This window comes from Hyperolius riggenbachi, chromosome 4, assembly GCF_040937935.1.
Source record: "Hyperolius riggenbachi isolate aHypRig1 chromosome 4, aHypRig1.pri, whole genome shotgun sequence".
Lineage (NCBI taxonomy): Eukaryota > Metazoa > Chordata > Amphibia > Anura > Hyperoliidae > Hyperolius > Hyperolius riggenbachi.
The window spans coordinates 411,393,299-411,414,259 of NC_090649.1; the positions used below are offsets into that span (position 1 = coordinate 411,393,299).

The following is a 20,961-nucleotide window of genomic DNA, read 5'->3' on the forward strand; positions in this document are numbered from 1 at the left end:
ATTGGTTCGGATTCTCGACATAAAGTAAAATATACATTTTAATCTACAACGTATTATACAATAAAAAATAGTTCTATAAGCAGAGAACAGCTATCTGCAGAGATTGTATTCTGTGTCAGATTGGTGGCTCACAAAGCCAGTTTAGCGGTATTGTCTGATATTAAGCTAAGAAATCTTTTTCGAGGCTGGTATGTACTGGGGAGCGGAACTTGCACTGAACGCCTGCAGACGCGCTGCAAGCGCCTAGCGCCTATAACATTGCGGAGACAACTGCTTCAAAGTGATATCGCATGGATGCAACCGCTGAAAAGCGCTAAAACCCTTCATACACTATGAAAGTTTCAGGTATTAAAAATGAATTCCTCTGTGCAGAAATGGGATGCAGAAATGCAGCGACAGAGGTGACACCAGGAAAGCGGTGGCAGGCCGCTGACATCACGTCCAGGAGTGGCCGGGCAGACTGTACAGAACTCCCAGCAGCAGGTAACAGCCAGTCCACTGCTGTTCTGCAGAGAAACCGGCTGATTATGGGATGAGATAACATTAAACATGTTGTTTTCTCAGCATTACCGGCTGTACTCCTCAGTTCATCTTTATGCTCCACATCTCTGATTCCTTCATCAGCCTTTTTCCAATCTTTCCCCCTTTCTCCTCTCCCAGTCTTCTCTCAACCCCCCTTTGATCTGCCAGATATCTCCCTCTCTCCACCCTCCCCAGCTATCTCCCTCTCTTTTTTCTTCTTCCCTCATCTTCTCCCCCTCTCCTCACATATTCACCTACAGTATTCCCACATGTCTCCCAGCTCTCTTCATATATCTCCCCCTCTTCCCCCCCCCTCCCCAGCTCTCTCCCCCTCTTTTTCCCCATCTTGTCCCCCTCTCCTCACATATTCCCCTACAGTATTCCCATATGTCCCCCAGCTCTCTTCATATATCTCCCCGTCTTCCCCCCCCCCCTCCCCAGCTCTCTCCCCCTCTTTTTCCCCATCTTCTCCCCCTCTCCTCACATATTCACCTACAGTATTCCCACATGTCTCCCAGCTCTCTTCATATATCTCCCCCTCTTCCCCCCCCCTCCCCAGCTCTCTCCCCCTCTTTTTCCCCATCTTGTCCCCCTCTCCTCACATATTCCCCTACAGTATTCCCACATGTCTCCCAGCTCTCTTCATATATCTCCCCCTCTTTCCCCCCCCCCCCCCCCCTCCCCAGCTCTCTCCCCCTCTTTCCACCCTCCCCCCCTCCCCCCAGCTCTCTCCCCCTCTTTTTCCCCATCTTGTCCCCCTCTCCTCACATATTCCCCTACAGTATTCCCACATGTCTCCCAGCTCTCTTCATATATCTCCCCCTCTTCCCACACGTCCTCTCCCTCCCATCTCTCCTTTCATATTCATCCACCCACTCCGCACTTTCCACACGTCTTCCCCATAGCATCACCCTCTCCCAGTGGTGTAACTGCAGTAGAGCAGCCTCTGCAACTGCAGGGGTGTCCCAGAGCTGTAAGCGAGCCCAGCTATTACTTCCCTTCCTCTCCTTTTGTAACTACACTTGTTATGGGTGTGACGATAATGATGTCTGCACTTGTTTTATGACTCTTACAAGATGGGCCCCCAGGCTGTGAGGGTCACCAGAGTTAGGCAAGGGAAAGGGTGTGCACATTTGGGGGCCCTTTCAAAGTTTTGCTTGGGGTCCCCATAATTTGAAGTTGTGCCCCTGCCCTCTCCATGTCTCCATCTCCTCCCTCTTCACCGTTCTTCCCACACAGCTTGAGATGTACCTAAACTTTGCAGCTCTTTTGCAAACTGTTATGCTGGGAATACACAATGAGATTTTTCAGTCGATTTACTGTTAGATCTTATTTCCGATCCATTTTCTTATCTTTTCTTATCATTTTCCATTCATTTGTATAAGAAATAGATCAGAAAAACGATCGAAAGTGAGATCGGACATGTCGGAAATTATCTATTGAACCATCTATCGGCTGAAAAAAACATGGTGTATTCCCAGCATTAGGGTGTGTTCACACCAAAAATTGCTTTTTTGTAGTGATTTTCAGTAGCGATTCCCGGCATGTGCCTAGGGAATTTTCTATTTATGCCCAGGAATTTTGAAGAGTTTGCGTTTAGCGATTTTGTAGTTTTTGTGGCAAAACAGGAAGCACTTGGACCTGGAACTGAACTCCATTTGGCAGAAACAGGGATTTTTAAAACAATTTTACAGTTTTCCTTTACTTTACAGTGAGGCATGATCATCTCCAAAATGCTGCAGGACCTGCATTTGGGAAAAAAATAACATCGCTCTGGTGTGAACTCGCCCATTAACACATTAGCCAAGCACTTTTCAAAATGCTGGCTCTTTTAAAAGCGATCAAAAGCACTCATGGTGTGAACCAGCCATTAATCTATAGTGTAGGCAAATGCCTATTCCAGAATCACAGAGGCAAACATAACCCTTTAGAGTATGAAGAAGCAGTCATTTGTCACTAAGGAGATAAATCAGCTGTGAGGATAAGGTAATGTCCAATATTTCCAAAAGTAGGATTGCAGCCCCTATGAAACAGAGACAGGACATTTTGTACAGTGAGGTGACATACAATAACACAATTATGATGTATAGAGGTGTAGACCACGGAAGAGATGGTCTACACTGGGGAAAGTAAATGTCATATTCCCTTTAAAGGACAACTGAAGCGAGAGGTATATGGAAGTATCCATATTAATTTCCTTTAAAGAGACTCTGAAGCGAAATTTTTTTGCCCGCCCCTCTCTGTGAACAGGGGCGGGGAGAGGCGGCGATCCGCGGCGATTGACATCAGAAGAGGCAGAGCTACAGTAGAGAGCTCTGCCTCTTCAGGAAGCGCCAGGCAGATTCACCCTCGTTTTTCAGCCGGGATGCAGCGGTTTGCGGCTAATGAGAATTCTGAAGCGAATTAAAAGGTAAACATAGCAAAAAAATTCACTTCAGAGTCTCTTTAAAGTAATACCAGTTGCCTGGCTGTCCTGCTGATCCTCTGTCTCTAATACTTTTAGCCACAGACCCTGAACAAGCATGCAGCAGACCAAGTGTCTCTGACATTATTGTCAGATCTGACAAGATTAGCTGCATGCTTGTTTCTCGTGTGATTCAGACACTACTACAGCCAAATAGATCAGCAGGGCTGCCAGGCAACTAGTATTGTTTAACCTCCTCAGCGGTATGGACGAATATATACGTCCATCACCGCCGGAGGTCGCCGCTCAGGCCCTGCTGGGCCGACTTTTGCGAAATAAAAAGCAGCACACGCAGCCGGCACTTTGCCAGCCGCGTGTGCTGCCTGATCGCCGCCGCGAGCAGCGGCGAAAGAGGGTCCCCCCAGCCGCCCGAGCCCTGCGCAGCCGGAACAAAAGTTCCGGCCAGCGCTAAGGGCTGGATCGGAGGCGGCTGACGTCAGGACGTCCATGACGTCACTCCGCTCGTCGCTATGGCGACGATGTAAGCAAAACAAGGAAGGCTGCTCATTGCGGCCTTCCTTGTTTATTCTGGTCGCCGGAGGCGATCAGAATGACGCTTCCGGAGCGCCCTCTAGTGGGCTTTCATGCAGCCAACTTGCTGCATGAAACAGTTTTTTTTTTATTTAAAAAAAACCCTCCCGCAGCCGCCCTGGCGATCTTAATAGAACGCCAGGGAGGTTAAAAGGAAATATTATGGCTGCCTACATATACTTCCCAATACAGGTGTCCTATAACCCCCCCCCCCCCCCCCCAAAAAAAAAAAAAACAGACAGAGAGAAGTGAATTTCCCTTCCCAAGACAGAGTTCAGCCCTCCCAATGTCTATTCAGTCACTACTGTCCTCCTATCTGCATGGTATATCCTGTGCGTCTAGTTTTCTCCTGACTCATTCTGGGCCAGCTGGCTCGAGAGTGGTAGAACTTTTGCAGCTTCATAATAACTTTTGAAGGACAAAATTATTTGAAATGGTATTAATTACAATTGTTAATTCTACTGACTGCCCAATCCCCTTACCAGGTGGAGACATAATCCATGGAGTTCTCATTTTTAATTGGACCCCAAAATGCCTCTATGAGGAGGACTTGTGATGTATAGTGTCAGGTAGGGATTATGTCTCCACCTGGTGAGAGTAATAAATTAAGTTAAAAAATGAGACGTTAACTCTGAGGAAAGATTAGATGCATTGCAAATTATATGGAATTCCAGGTTGCTTTTAATTAATTCTGCATTTTTTTCTTGTAAGACACTGAGATTTAATGGGAATTTTAGTCCTGCTTGAAATTGGAAAAAAATATATGAAAAACTTGTGTTGCAATGATCTACTGTATGCTTATCCCCCTATAGCATTGGCGCCATGCCCCTTTTATAAGAAGTGCAGCCATTATCTTTCCCATGTACGGTAATAAGTGCAGCTACTGTAATGTTTCCCCGCACCATGTGCAGCTATCATTTTCTAGTATGACAAGTGCAACTCTATAATTTGCCCTATGACAAGTGCAAACATAGTCTGACCATATAACAAATATTGTCCCCAAATAGACCTGCCACCTTGATATGCAACTATAATGGGATCATGACAACTGTCCTCCCATGACAAGTGCAGCTATAATGTCCTCCCGTGACACTGACATGTGAAGTAATAATGTCCCCCCATGACAAATGCAGCCACCATAATGCTCACACTCATAACAAGTGCTGCTATAATGTGCCTCCCATGTCAAAACATAATGTAAATGTACCCAATGACAAGGCTGACCACTCCCCCCCCTCCCCCTTAATGATTAGTGCTGCTATAATATTCCCCCATGACAACTGAGCCACCATAATATCATCCCACAACAAGTGCAGCCTTGTGCCCCCTTCCTTCCCATATAACTTCTGCTTCTTCCCTTCCTCTGCTTTATTGTAGAGTGGTAGAGAAGCAGAGAAACTTGATGTTTATTGTTGTCTTTGCTTAGTGTATGAGCGACTCGTTTTGGATCATATACTGGGACGTAAGAGGTGCCCCACAGAAGATCATTCGATTTTGGCCAAAATGTTTATATATACTTCAGGTGAAGGCTTACCCAGGGGCGTAGCAATAGGGGGTGCAGAGGTAGCGACCGCATCGGGGCCCTTGGGCCAGAGGGGCCCCAACGGGCCCTCCTTCAACTACAGTATTAGCTCTCTATTGGTCCTGCGCTCATAATTATCACTTTTATAGATACTTTGAATGGCAGTAATCATTAACAAACTGTTCCTATCCCCTTTTTTGCACCTCTGACACTGTAGTTGCCATTGACAGGTTTTGATGCGCCGTATTAATTGTTATGTATAGAGTGCTTGGGGGGCCCCACTGTAAAACTTGCATCGGGGCCCACAGCACCTTAGCTACGCCACTGGGCTTACCTGAGGCAGTAAACCACTGAAAACGGATAAGAGTATAATAGGTTGTTTATTGAGCATTAAAATAACGCGTTTTGTGTTGCACAGCCTGCTTTAGCAGGTTCATACAGTGTATTTAAGAAGAAAACATCCAGCATTAGAAGCATCTGTAAAAGCTGATACTACTAACTACTACATCACTAAGGTGCTCCTGTGCCTTTCTTCTGCTATTAACTTCTGGAAAATCCTAGGAACCATTCCAGACATCTCCCTTTAGTTTTGGATCATGTCTTTGCTGTCAAAGGGGTGGGTTTAGCCAAAGTTTTTATATATAGTCTAGGCGAAGGCTTACACGAGGCAGTAAACCACTGAAAATCAATAAGAATATAATAGGCTGTTATTGAGCACTAAAACAACACGTTTCACTTTCACGGGTCACAGAAGAAGAAAATGTCCATCACTAGAAGCACCTTTAAAAGCTAAAACTACTAACTACTACACCATAAGGTGCTCATGTGTCTTTCTTCTGCTATTATATTCTGGCAGGTCCTAGGAACCATTTCAGACATCTCCCTCTAGCTTTGGATCATGTCTATGCTGTTATCAAGGTGGTTTTAGACTAGTTAGAGTGTGGGCTTAATGTGGCCAAATGTATACATTAGCTATGTGAAGTGAAATATACCTGCCTGGTCTGGAGGCTGATTATTGGTAATACAGGACTCACAAATGTTCCCAAGTGCATATCATGTGATCTCCATGTGGTACCTCTGGAGAAAATAGTTATACAATAGAGTTTCATCAATCCAATAAGGTGGGGATTGCCTGGTGCCGGATATGTGTTCTTGCAGGTCGCTTGAGAAGTCAATAAACTGGTGTAAAATTAACACTCCCCCACCCCTTCCCGTAGAAAAAAGACAAAAGGCAGAGTGGTGCAAAGCGGACATGACTTATGAATCCTCCGGGTATGCCCGCCTTCTTCTCTCCTCCCAGCTGCTTTACTATGTCCTCCATCATGGCTTCAGTGCGTCACGTGACCTAATGTGGGTCAGATACGGGGAGCCGAACGAGGATGCAGTAAAGCAGCTGGGAGCTGCAGGAGAGAAGAAGAAAGGCTCTCAATGGATTTGTAAGTCATTTACGCTGTGCTGTACTCTGTAAACTATGATAGGAAAGCCTCCATTCTCCACCACCAGGCATGCTGGTTGGTTAAGAGTGCCGAATTCCTGAGTTTCGGTAAACAGGGAATTTACTGTACCATGCTCCCCTGCTGCTCTGCCACTCCATATTAGAAGATCTAGAATGGAAAACAATAGCCCATTAAGGTTGGAGTGAACAGGTAGCTGCGGAACGTGTGGGACAGGGCCTCTGCCAGCAATGTGTGCCCTGAAACCCATTGAGGCCTAATCTTCCCGCTTATGCTCAGAAACGGCTCATCCTCATGTTACAGCATCATTCAACAATCCACAAGTACAAGCTGTAGGTATGGGACGAATCCACAATTTCTTCGAATCCGGATCCGAATCCGAATCGAATATCTCGAACCTTTCGAATCCCGAATCTAACGAATCCTGCACATAAAAATTGTGCGATCCGTGGTATAGTTGCCCGCAGTATAGGTACCCAGGCATAGGTAGCGAGGTAAAGGTGCCTTCAGTATAGCTAGCTAGGTAAGGGTGCCTTCAATATTGGTAGCTTTCAGTATAGGTAGCAAGGTATAGGGGCCTGCAGTATAGGTAGCAGGGTTTATGGGCCTTCAGTATAGGTAGCAGGGTATATGGGCCTTCAGTATAGGTGTCAGGGAATATGGGCCTTCAGTATAGGTGTCAGGGTATATGGGCCTTCAGTATAGGTAGCAGGGTATATGGGCCTTCAGTATAGGTAGCAGGGTATATGGGCCTTCAGTATAGGTAGCAGGGTATATGGGCCTTCACTATAGGTAGCAGGGTATATGGGCCTTCAGTATAGGTAGCAGGGTATATGGGCCTTCAGTATAGGTAGCAGGGTATATGGGCCTTCAGTATAGGTAGCAGCGTATATGTGCCTTCAGTATAGGTAGGTAGCAGGGTATAGAGGCCTTCAGTATCGGTAGCAAGGTACATGTGCCTTCAGTATCGGTAGCAAGGTATAGGGGCCTTCAGTATAGGTAGCACAGTACATGTGCTTTAAGTATTGGTAGGTAACTAGGTATAGGGGCCTTCAGTATAGGTAGCAGGGTATATGTGCCTTCAGTATAGGTAGCAGGGTATATGTGCCTTCAGTATAGGTAGGTAGCTAGGTATAGGGGCCTTTAGTATAGGTAGTAAGGTACATGTGCCTTCAGTGTAGGTAGGTAGGTAGGTAAAGGGACCTTCAGTATAGGTAGCAGGGTATAGGGCCTTAAGTATAGGTAGGTATGTAGGTAGGCAGGTATAGGTGCCTTTAGGTAGGTAGGTACGTATAGGGGGCCTGTAGGTAGGTAGGTAGGTAGGTAGGTATTGAGGCCTGTAGGTAGGTATAGTGGCCTGTAGGTAGGTAGGTAGGTATAGGGGCCTTTAGGTAGGTAGGTAGGTATAGGGGCCTTTAGGTAGGTAGGTACGTATAGGGGGCCTTTAGGTAGGTATAGGGGGCCTTTAGGTAGGTGGGTATAGCGGCCTGTAGGTAGGTAGGTAGGTAGGTATAGCGGCCTGTAGGTAGGTAGGTAAGGATAGTGGCCGGTAGTTAGGTAGGTATAGTGGCCTGTAGGTAGGTATAGTTGCCTGTAGGTAGGTAGGTATAGTGTCCGGTAGGTAGGTAGGTATAGGTGCCTTTAGGTAGGTAGGTATGTATAGGGGGCCTGTAGGTAGGTGGGTAGGTAGGTAGGTATTGAGGCCTGTAGGTAGGTATAGTGGCCTGTAGGTAGGTAGGTAGGTATAGGGGCCTTTAGGTAGGTAGGTATAGGGGCCTTTAGGTAGGCAGGTAGGTACGTATAGGGGGCCTTTAGGTAGGTATAGGGGGCCTTTAGGTAGGTATAGGGGCCTGTAGGTAGGTATAGGGGCCTGTAGGTAAGTAGGTATAGCGGCCTGTAGGTAGGTAGGTATAGCGGCCTGTAGGTAGGTAGGGATAGTGTTAGGTAGGTAGGTAGATAGAACCCCCTCCCCCGCCAACCCCCCCATGGCCCCCTCCATCCCCCGTGCCTCCTCCGCTCACCCCTGCATAATAATCTACTCACCTTTCCCGTGGAGCGCAGAGCGGCAGACCTCTTCGTTACTTCCTTGTTCCCTCTAGCGGTCGGACCAGCTCTTACTGATGACGTCATTGTAAGAGCCGGTCACTAGGGGGAACCAGGAAGTCGGCGAGAGGTCTGCCGCTCTGCGCTCCGCTATGGATAGGTGAGTGGATGGTAACTATGCGGGCAGGGGGGGCGAGCGGAGGAGGCGCGGGGGGGTCGGAGGAGGACGAGTGCGAGCGGCGGATGCGCGGCGATGCGGCGTCGGGATTCGGCGGATTCGTATAGTGGAAAATGGCGTCGGGATTCGAATCCACGAATCTCGAATATTTCCTAATATTCGAGGGATTCGTGGATTCACAGGATTCGTCGTCCCACCCCTAATAAGCTGTAACAAAGAAGATCATCATATTCTTGTATCAAGTTTGTACGATTAACCCCTTTCTCTTGACAAATATTTTACTCATGTAATAATAGATGCACATGGTCTAGTCAAAATAACATATTCAACAAGTAGTAACCAGTTATTGCCTTCAACCACAACAATCACAGATTTTCACACCAAAGAGGGCAAAACCAAACAAAATAATTCACTTGGAAAGTTGGATTACATGTTTATTTGTATGGACCGTGTGATGTCATGTCATGAGTCAAACTGCATCTGTAGAATTGACCAGAATTTTCTCAGATATCTATAGTTATCATATAGCCAAAAATCATGAAATTTAGGGAGGGTGAGATTGAAGCTGTGACACTAATGTTGCAAGGCAAGAGTGCTATCCACTGTACCACCTTTACACTGTACCAGAACCATAATATCATCTATACATCATCTATATACACTGTGCCACCCATTCCAGAACCATAATATCAACTATTCACTGTGCCATCCATTCCAGAACCAAAATACCATCTATCCACTGTGTTGCCCCTTCCCAACCCGAACCATAGAATCATCTATGCACTGTTCCACTCATTCCAGAACCATAATACCGTATAATCTACCCACTGTACCACCCATTCCAGAATTATAATATTATCTATGAGCTGTGCAACCCATTTCAGAACCATAATCTGATCTTTGCACTGTGCCACCTGTTCCAGAACCATATATACACTGTGCCATCATTCCAAAACCATAATATCATCTGTCCACTTTGCCACCCATGCCAGATCTTAATATCATCTATGCACTATGACACCCATTCCAGAACCATAATATTATGATCTGGAATAGGTTGCATAGTAGATAGATGATATCATCTATACACTGTGCCAGCATTCCAGAACCAAATTAATATCTATCCACTGTGCCATCAATTCCAGAACCATAATATCATCTATCCTCTGTGTCACCTATTCCAGGACCATAATATCATCTATCCACTGTGCCACCCATTCCAGGACCATAGTAATATGTATTCACTGTGCCACTCATTCCAGAACCATAATATTATCTATCCACGGTGCCACCCATTCCAGGACCATATTAACGTTTATCCACTGTGCCACCCATTCCAGAACCATATTAATATTTATCCAGTGTGCTGCCTATTGCAGAATCATACTATTTAGCCACTGTGTCATCAATTCTAGAACCAGAATATCATCTATCCACTGTGCCACCCATTTCAGATCCATATTATCATCTATTCAGTGTGCCCCCATTCCAGAACCAGAATATCATCTATACAGTGTGCCATCAATTCCTGAACCATAATACCATTTTATGCACTGTGTCACCCATTCCAGAACCACAATATCATCTATCCACTGTGCCCCCATTGCAGAACCACAATATCATCTATCCACTGAGCCACCCATTCCAGAACCATAATACCATTTTATGCACTGTGCCATCCATTCCTGAACCATAATATCATCTATGCACTGTGTCACCCATTCTAGAACCATAATATCTATCCACTGTGTCACCCATTCTAGAGCCATAATATCATCTATCCACTGTGTCACCCATTCTAGAACCATAATATCTATCCACTGTGTCACCCATTCTAGAACGATAATATCTATCCACTGTGTCACCTATTCTAGAACCATAATACCATTTTATGCACTGTGTCACCCATTCCAGAACCATAATATCTATCCACTGTGCCACCCATTCTAGGACCATAAAATAATTTACCTACTGTGCCGACAATTCCAGAACCGTAATATCATCTATGTACTGTGCCACCCATTTTAAAACCATATTATCATCTATCTACTGTGCAACCCGTTCCATAACCATAAAATCATCAATGCACTGTACCACCCATTCCATAAACATAATATCATCTATCTACTGTGCCACCCATTTAGGAACCATAATAATATCTATCCACTGTGTCACCCATTCTAGAACCAGAGCATCATCTATCCACTGAGCCACTGTAACGAATGGGGAATTCTCTCTGTGGTCAGCGCACAAGATGTGCGCTGACACTGCGGAAATCCTCCACAAGCGTTTAAATAACAGAACCCAGCTTTGGTGCAATGCACCTGTAGAGAGGAATTCCCACCGGCAGATGGAGCTGTGGAGTGCAGAGGAATAAACCCTCTGCACTGCCACAGATGCCAGATGGAAATTGTACAATGTGAAGCAATACAGGGCAAGATAGCCCCTAGAGAGAGTGTGAGCACAGAGACAGAATGTATGTATGTCCACCAATCCAGTCGCCACCCGGCGACGGTTGACATACAACAGCGAAAACCAAAGTGAGAAAGCAATCGCAAGAATGGCGATTGCTAATAGAGACACAAGACTGAACAAGACAGAGCGTGACTGAGTAGGGAAGACACAGCAAAGAACCACAATCTGAACGTCAAAGAAAATAACAAATGAACTACCTAAACGCGGTCCCTGCACGATATGCGCAACAGAGACAAGCGCGTTAACGGTACGGTCACCGCACGAAAAGCGCAAGTGACAGAACATACCAACCCTAACTAACACATGAACCTAACAATGACGACAGACAAATAACGCGAACGCTTGCTAATCCGTTGCCTCCCACCAGACAACAGCAAGCGTTCTTGTTGGACAAGACAGACTAAAGGAGTAACCAGTAGCAACCACAGCTAAGGTTATACTCCAAGACAGACAAAGGAGATCCACCGCCTCTACCGCCAGGGCGAATGCGATCTAGGAACGAGACCAAACGATTTACTGCCAGCCGCCGCAGGCGACAGTACAATCGCAGGGACCAGACAAAACAGCACAGGAATAAACAGTACAAATATTACAAAGCCTGACTGCACTATGGAGAATGCAAGATGCACTCCCCAATAATTAACTACACTAGAATATTCGCAAACAATCAGCAGAGGGGCTGAAACTCAAGGTAAGTCCAGCAGAACCAAACCTTTATGACCAGCAGGGAATTCTGGGAGGAAATAGTATTTATACTGCAAGCCTTCAAAGGAAGCAAAGAAGCAATTTGCATGACAAATGGATGAAAATCCCTCAGCAGAACAGCAGCTCTGAAACTTGCAGAATGAAGACAGGTCTCCTTTCCAGGGACCTGCAGCATACAGACCTAAAAAATGGTCAAAAAGCTGCCTGCTTGTGCAGACAGCAGAGCAGATCATTACAGCTACCCATTCCAGAACCATTATATCATCTATCCACTGTGCCACCCATTCCAGAATCATAGCGACTATACATAGAAAATAGCAGACACAAATAGCTGGTTTGTGTAATATTTATTTGTTGTCTTGTCCTTATGTTTATGTAAATTATTTGATCAAATTATGTTTATGTCTTGTTTTTGCGGGAAAACAGCTATGTGCCTCGTATATCTTTGACTATTCAAATTTTTATTATGTTGAAATAAAATTATAAAGTCAATAACTGATACAAGGGTAAAAACATAAACCATCACGAAAAACAGGTATTCAGTAGATGCTTGTGTATGTTATATTATTGCAGACACTCATTTTGCCCCGAGGAAGCGGGATCTAGCCTGCAAAATGCGTTGTCTATAATGTTCCCAATAATCATTGTTTACTTTAGCTGATTTACTGTTGGTGACTTTAGATGTTATATCACCTCTTCCCACCCCTTTATGTGATTATTATGCACACAGTATTGGGAGGGGGGGGGGGGGGGCAAGGGGCAGTGCAAAATTTGCACTAGGGCCAATGACTTTGCAGTTACACATGTGCAGTTATGAGCCAGTAGTTGCATAGGTAAATTATTATTTTGGGACTCTCATCCAATAGCACCAACAAAGCTTACTCACTGTCTTTGGTAGTCTCTCTGCAGGCAGATATAAAAGAGCATTAACTGGTTGTAAATTCAGTTTATTGTTCACTACTTGATGAGATAGTTCTGTTACTTCAGCATAAAACTATTGTAGTTAACATTTTCAGAAAATATGAGCGAGGTATATCTGGAAAATAGTCTATATGAGAATTGTACCATCGTGTAGGAAAGTATACTCGATCGGCCGATCAATCGATTTCTGGCCGATTTCGATCAATTTGCTCAATCGGTCCGGATGGAAAATCTAGGTCGATTGGCTTCTGGCAGCAGATCGCTGGCCCATAGAGTTGCATTGGATCAAATAGTGCAATAATGCATTTTGATCGATTTTCAATAGATTTCATTTTGAAATATATTGGAAATATGTTCCTAGTGTGTGGCACACATCAGATAGATTCCTGTCAGATTCGACATGACAGGCATCTGACAGGAATCTATCTGATAGTCGAATCTGATGCAAATCTATAAGTGTATGGCCACCTTTACAGAAGACAAGATTTTCCCCTGGTATAATTGGTGGTATAATTGTTTCAAGGATTGTTCAATCCACCACCTGAAGGAAGAGTTATTGCCATTGGCTGTCAATTGATAACTATTACCCCTGAAGAACAAATATGGAGGGTTTCTGGAGATTGAAGTCTGCATACTGATTTTAAAATAAGCAATGCAGTCATGTACAAGTTGAAGTACAGCATAAATACTTATAATCGCTGACTAATACATTCATTTGTAGTCAGATACAGTAACTGAAAGAAGAAGATTGCTCAGAAGCAAAATGGGACATGAGATTTGATTAAAGAAGTGGGCAGCAGTTCATGGTCTTGGCTTATCCAAAGCTCAACCCCTTAGTGGGATGGGCTCAGGCTCACTTATAGGCATGAAAAGTTGTGTGTAGCAGAACTCATGGAGAAGTAGCAGAACACATGGAGAAGTAGTGGAACTTGAGGAGAAGAAGCTGAACATATGGAGAAGTAGCAGAACTCATGGAGAAGTTGCAGAACACACAGAAAAGTAGTGGAATTTGAGGAGAAGCTGAACACATGGAGAAGTAGCAGAACTCATGGAGAAGAAGTAGAACACCTGGTGAAGAAGTAACACATGGAGAAGTAGTGGAACTTGTGAGGAAGAAGTAGAACGCATGGAGAAGAAGTAAAACACATGGAGAAGTAGTGGAACTTGTGAGGAAGAAGTAGAACACACGGAGAAGAAGAACACATGGAGAAGTAGTGGAACTCATAGAGAAATAGTAGACCACATGGACAAGTGGCTGAACTCATGGAGCAGCGTGTGATTAGTTTGAGCAGACAATGGACCCTATCACCTCATCAGACTAATAATTACATGCTTCTACATATGTTCCCCTACACTTCACCAGTTCTAGTAAACTTCTGTGCAGCCACAGACTTTGATAGTCATTAGCTAAAAGGTGGCATAAGTATTACAAAAATAAAACCACTGCAGAAGTGCCTAGCAGCTGCAAGTTTGTATTTAAACCCATCTACACTAATTGTTTACACCGGGTTTTTTGTTTGTTTGCCCACTCATCCTCACCTCCCACTGTACCCAAAAACTCAGGGTACATTTTTACGATTGATGATGATTGTTGTATAGATGTGATGTATGTATCCTGCATGCTGGTATATACATAGTCCCCTAAGTCATGGGTTATGTTGTCCTATTGCAAGTGAAGTTACTGCCACTTTAAACATGATAATGGGTTGTATCACCTTTAGCAGCAAAAACTGCAAACAAACACATCTATTTTAAGTATTATTTTGGGGCCACTCTTGTTTACAGGATTGCTTTAATTTAGTCATATTTGTAGGCTTTCTTACTCAAATTTCACAGGTCAAGTTCTGCCAAAGAAATCTCTGTTCAATTCAAGTCAGGACTAGACTAAAATGATTAATTTGTCTTCTTCCTCAGCCAGCCATCCGTAATGGTTCTGGCTCAGTCCTGTGGGTTGGGTGAATAAAGAGAACTGGATGTAGATATTTAGCAGTACAATGCAGTGAATAACTAGTGTGAAAGTGAACTTAAATCTTCTCTGCACAATCAGACATCTGCTTGTTTTAAAATACTTAAAGGTCACCAAATCACAGGGTTGGAACTGTAAGTGCATGGCAGCTGCTGCTAATGTGTTCGGGACATGTGTCTAAGCACAATTGTTTGAGGCATTTCGACACGTCTGTAGGTTCAAAAGTGTGAATATGGCCTCAGGGGACAACCAGGTTAAAGTTCACAGAAACAATTGTTTGTATTGCTGGACAAGCATTTTTTCTTGTGTTCTACTGCTAATCATTTGTTATGGGATATATAATTTCTGGAACTATGATGGGCCCTGGGATCAGCGTATATTTAGTGATCTGTAGGTGTGTGTGTGTGTATGTGGTATGTTTGCTTTGTGTGTGTGTGTGTGTGTGTGTGTGTGTGTGTGTGGGGCGGGGGGGGGGGCTGTATGTGTGTATGTGTGGGTTGTTTTGTGTTGTGTTTTGTTGTGTGTGCTTGGGGGTAGGTGTATGTACGTGCTTTGTCGTGTGTGTGGTATGTTTGTGTTGTTTTGTTGTGCGTGTGTTAAGTTTGTATATTTGTTTGTGTGTGTGTGTGTGATTGTGTTTGTTTGTGTGTGTGTGTGTGTGGGGGGGGGGGTTAAGAAGAGGTATGTTTGTGTTTTATTGTGTGTGGTATGTTTGTGTTTTGATGTGTGTGTGTGTGTGTGGGGGGGGGGTTTAAGAAGGGGTATGTTTGTGTTTTATTGTGTGTGGTATGTTTGTGTCTTGGTGTGTGTGTGTGTGTGTGTGTGTGTGTGTGTGTGTGTGTGTGTGTGTGTGTGGGGGGGGGGGGGTTAAGAAGGGGTATGTTTGTGTTTTATTGTATGTGGTATGTTTGTGTTTTGGTGTGTGTGTGAGTGTGTGTGTGTGTGTGTGTGTGTGTGGGGGGGGGGGGGGTTAAGAAGGGGTATGTTTGTGTTTTATTGTGTGTGGTATGTTTGTGTTTTGGTGTGTGTGTGTGTGTGTGTGTGTGTGTACATACCTGTTTTTTGGATACTCTGAGGTTTGATGGCTACTACCATTGTCACCTGCATGTCATCATACTGACTGCTCTTTTCTGGGACCTTGCCTCGGAATTATGGACCTAATGCCTTGTACACACACGACATGAAGACTGCCCCCGACAGGAATTGGGATTCGATACTTCAGGTGACAGTCCTGGCTAAGGCTGCACTGTCATGTTGCTAGCCAGGAGGCTAGGGACATGTCTGTAGCTTTGGAGTAAAGAGGAGGGATGATGGTGGCACACAACAGAGCAGCGTCCAAAGGTCAGGGTGGGTGGTAGAACCATACGTTCAGGGTGTCGGATGTCATTAAAGATCCAGCACGATGTTGGGGGCTCTAGTACACATACTAAATTCTTGCTAGAGTCTTTATCACCCTCCCGTCACCCAGTTAAGTTATATATATTCACTTACTATAGAGTTTCTGGTCACGTGTTGTGTCAGTTTTCTCACAGCTATTGGCCACCGTTAAACGCAGTTGCTCATGAACAGTTTAATGGGGTGTTTTGTTCTAATGTTAGATATTTTTTTTTTTTACTATTTCAAATGTCTGCAGGACCCTTGTATAGGCAACAAAGTTTAGTGACAATAAACAGGATAAATAGGGCCGCAAAAGATGACACTGACATGTTGGATGGGGGTTTGGAGGAAGGAGTCAGATTGTGAATACATAAGTATAACAACTTACTATGGTGGGGGAAGTTTTTTTTACTTTTATTGAGGGATGGCTATATAGTATTGACAGCAAGGTCCTAATATGGACATCAATATGTCTCAAGACATCTCTGCACCCCATGCCTCATTAGTCTTTACTGTACTTCATGGCTCCATATACCACTGCCCACACTGCCCTCATTAAATCTTTTCCATGGGTCATACCTTTATATTCGCCAGATCCAGTTGAAGACCCAATTGCTTCTTTTCTTTGGCCTCTAAAGCCCACCATTAGTCCTGGACCCTATAGCAATTGCCATGGTGATCCCTATGCCACTGACTAGTATGTTCACATTAAAAATAGTTATTTTGTAGATGATGAGCAGTGGCAGTAGTGTTTTAAAATCCTATCTAAGTGTAGCCTACAAGTTACCAATATGGAAGTTGCAATCCGAGTACTTTATAGAAGCTACATGACAACAGAGCGTTTGGAGCAGATATGTGAAGAAAGGTCTGCCCCCTGTTTCCGAGGATGTCAGTGTACTGGCAAAATGTATCACATGACCCACCTGTAGTCTAGAATTGTTTCCTTAATCAATTGAGTACTTTCGGTACATATCAGGCAGGAGGTGCCAATGCTTCTGTTGGGTCTTAAACCTGAAAATATACCCAACGCCAAACATAAGCTCATACAATATATTGCTAATGCTACAAAACACATATTGCATTGCAATGGGTTAAACCATCGTTATCCTTCCCACAAGAGATGGACAGGATCCATTAAACCATGATTTATGAAAGGATTAAGGCCAACATTATGGACCAAATTTTACATTTTGACAAGATCTGGCAGCCTTGGATTCAGAGGGAGACCTCAATGGGCATTGGGGTAGCATTTTCCCAATTTTTACTTCTTATGCTCTGATATTGCGAATTACTTGTTGGGTATGGGATATGGCTTAACCACTTGAGGACCCACCCTTTACCCCCCCTTAAGGACCAGCGCTGTTTTAGCTGATCTGTGCTGGGTGGGCTCTGCAGCCCCCAGCACAGATCAGGGTGCAGGCGGAGCGACCAGATCGCCCCCCTTTTTTCCCCACTAGGGGGATGATGTGCTGGGGGGGTCTGATCGCTCCTGCCTGCCTGGGTGTTGCGGGGGGGGGGAACCTCAAAGCCCCCCTCCGCGGCGAAATTCCCCCCCTCCCTCTCCTCCCTCCCTTCCCCGGAGATCCGAGGCTGCACAGGAACGGATCTGTCCTGTGCAGCCTCTAACAGGCTCCTGCCTGTCATGTGACAGCGATCCCCGGCCGCTGATTGGCCGGGGATCGCTGATCTGGTACAACACTGCTACTGTTAGCAGCGTTGTACGAATGTAAACAAAGCGGATTATTTCCGCTTGTGTTTACATTTAGCCTGCGAGCCCCGATCGGCGGCCCGCAGGCTATTCATGGAGCCCCCCGCCGTGAATTGACAGGAAGCAGCCTCTCGCGCGAGCGGCTGTTTCCTGATTAATTAGCCTGCAGCCGGCAACGCAGAACTGCGTCGCTGGTCCTGCAGCTGCCACTTTGCCGACGCGCGGTATGAGTGCGCGGTCGGCAAGTGGTTAAAGGGACTCCAAGCACCTCTCATGGGCATGCCTTTTAGCCAGACGGCTTCTAACAAAGTCATGCTATGACCCCTCTGGAGGAGCCTCTTGCAATGGCCATGCAGGTCACTTCCTCTTCCAGCTTCATTCAGTTATGCACTTCTCTATCAGAAAAGACAGAGGTCACCTGGAAGTAATAACATAGCCAAGATGGCAGACGCAATTTTTTAAATTGAAATCAAACAAAAACTATTTGGTGTAGAACGGCGATTCAGGCATTAAATGAAAGAGGAGACCACAAGCTACAAAAAGGTATGCATCTTTAAGCACTTTGCAGTACTGGTCGGAGTCTTAAAGGCATGCCTATGAGAGGTGCTCGGAGTTCCTTTAATTCTGTTTTTGGTTCATAATATTAAGTCTACACGTGCTAATGCTAATTTGTTGGTTGTGAAACATTGCCTTGTTTTGTTTCTGTTCTGTTATTAATCTATTCATAAGTTATGTAAGCACAAGGTTACTGTAACGATCTTGTGTCGTAGCTCAGATGTCTGATTATGTGGTGACCTGCAGAATCACCAATAATGCAGACGCTATACCAGATTATGTGTGATCTGCAGAATCACCAATAATACCAGTATAGGAGACAAAGAGCTGAGTGTATAGTGATTTGGTGCAACCGTAACTTTAATAGTTTAATGAAACCTCACCAGAGGCTGGTGAGGTAATATCAGTACTCTGACCGTGTAATCAGGTTCAAGCTCCAGCAAGCTGGAGATACAATACTGAAGAGACCGAATCTCCTGAGGGGCGGGTGATTCAGAGTGTACTGCATCTGAGTGATCACCCGAGGAGACTGTACTGACAGGCAAGTTTCGGCAACAGAGAGGTAAGTATCGGTACAGAATCGTGAGGCAAGAGAGTAATCGGTAATCAGGCAGAGGTTCAGCAACAGAGAGGTAAGTATCGGTACAGAATCGTGAGACAAGAGAGTAGTCGGTAATCAGGCTAAGGTTCAGCAACTAACAAGGCAGATAGGCAAAGGTACAGGATCGGAAAGCAGGATCAGAGTCAGAGGAATAGTCAAGAGTCATACACAGGAGATCAATACAATAGGCAATATCCTAGTCTGGATGTGAAGTCCTTTGCATCAACACCCGGGAACTAGTCTAACAAATAAACAGTAACAATAAAGCAATATCCTAGACTAGGTGTGAAGTCCTTAGCATCAACACCTGGGATCTAGTCTAAGGTCTGAGCGCTAACACGCAAGTATTCACAACAACAGACAGCGTGTGAATGAAGCCCGGAGGCTTAAGAAGCAGAGGAGACCTCACTGGCACGCCCCCCTCCATCAGCCAATCCTGGGCGCCGTGGGACTCCTCTGACGTCAGCCGACCAGCAGGTCAGCTGACAGGCTTCCTCCCCGCATAAAGGGCACTGTGTGCACGCCCGCGCGAGACGGCGACCCCCTGCACAAGTGAATGTTCCGTCCTCGGCGTCCTAGACGTCGGACGGACGGATGGTCGCATCAAGGCAGCTGCGGTGGCGGTGCTGTTCGCCGCAGCTGCCTCGTGTATTACAGTTACTTTGTTTAACCCACTTGATATGCTATTCTTTGGTCTGGATGTACCGTTAATAAAAGCTTTTGAACTTATATAAAGTTCTTTTGGCTTATTAAACGTAAGCATATTTGCACCATTTGCCATGTGCAGCGGATAGGGGAATAGATGTACAAATAATATTGGGATCTGTCTCATTTCAGTATGAGGACTCTATAATCATTCCATTCACAAGGTGTTGCTGAAATATAAATGTGATGTTATGTATGAAAAATGACTTCTGATTGCCAAACTACACACCATCCTTCTTTCTGTCAGACTCGTAACCATGGAAGAGAACAATTGGAAGGCATCCATCTTGTTGGAGTACATATTGTCAGGACATTTGTCACCAAGTGACTTAATCCATAGACAATACATGAAAATAGGTTACTTTCTCCATAACTCTTCACTGCATATTCCTCATACATCAAGCGAGCCAGTGAAAGCAGACGTGTCATGTTTTAGAATTTATTATGAGCTGCAGACACATGCCCCAAAGCGTTACATTATTCACATAAAAATGTATTCAAGGCTCCAGTTTATCCTTATTTCATGCCTGCAAACTGCCCTGACTGGCTGAGCAACTTTCTCTTCTGTCCTATCAACTCCCTAGTGTAGCTCCACCACTGGAGCAGGTCTTGCCGCAGCAAGAAATCCATACTAAGGCTCGTGTCACAAATGACACTACCATCCTGGGACAAGGGACCTTTACCATGGCTGGCATGGCAGTGGTACAGGTGAGATGGAGGGTGGTAGGAAGCAAAGGATTTACAGTAGAACTGCTAAACTTATATTTCTCGTTTTTTTTTAACAGAGTAGGGTAGAATTATATTGCTGTTTGTGCCCCTGCTATATAGTTTTCCCCTCAGTCACTGTTCTGATGTTATCCAGGCCTCTGCTGTGGCCTGGACTACCTATTTACATGCAATCTCTCTAGCCGGGACACAGAAAGCAATAAAAAAGTGGCAATGGATTACCTTACATCACTCTACCTAGAGCTAAAAATAAGCCCTTTTTTTAATGTCAAACACACCTGAGCAGCAGATAGTGATCTTAATGAATAAATATACTGCCAGAGGGTAGCTTCTGTGAAAATTGCATTTCAAAATACTCATAGATATTTGCGCTACCAAAATTATGACTTTATTATTATTAGTGGCTGGAAAGTGTAATGGTTAAGGGCTCTGCCTCTGACACTGCTTGGCTCTTCCTGTTCAGTAAGCCAGCCCTTTATTCTTTAGGCTAGCTAGACTCCATAACACT

At 44.8% G+C, this 20,961-nt stretch overlaps 1 protein-coding gene and 1 long non-coding RNA gene across 2 annotated transcripts in view; one reads left to right on the forward strand and one right to left on the reverse strand.

The window, feature by feature from the left end:
• Window positions 1-20,961, reverse strand: part of WDPCP (WD repeat containing planar cell polarity effector) — a 541,772-nt gene that overhangs the window by 24,474 nt on the left and 496,337 nt on the right. The window lies entirely within an intron of this gene.
• Window positions 20,370-20,961, forward strand: part of LOC137504231 (uncharacterized) — a 90,924-nt gene continuing 90,332 nt past the window's right edge. Inside the window, exon 1 of the long non-coding RNA XR_011019449.1 lies at window positions 20,370-20,435. This is a non-coding gene — a long non-coding RNA (uncharacterized lncRNA). The remainder of the gene's footprint in view (window positions 20,436-20,961) is intronic.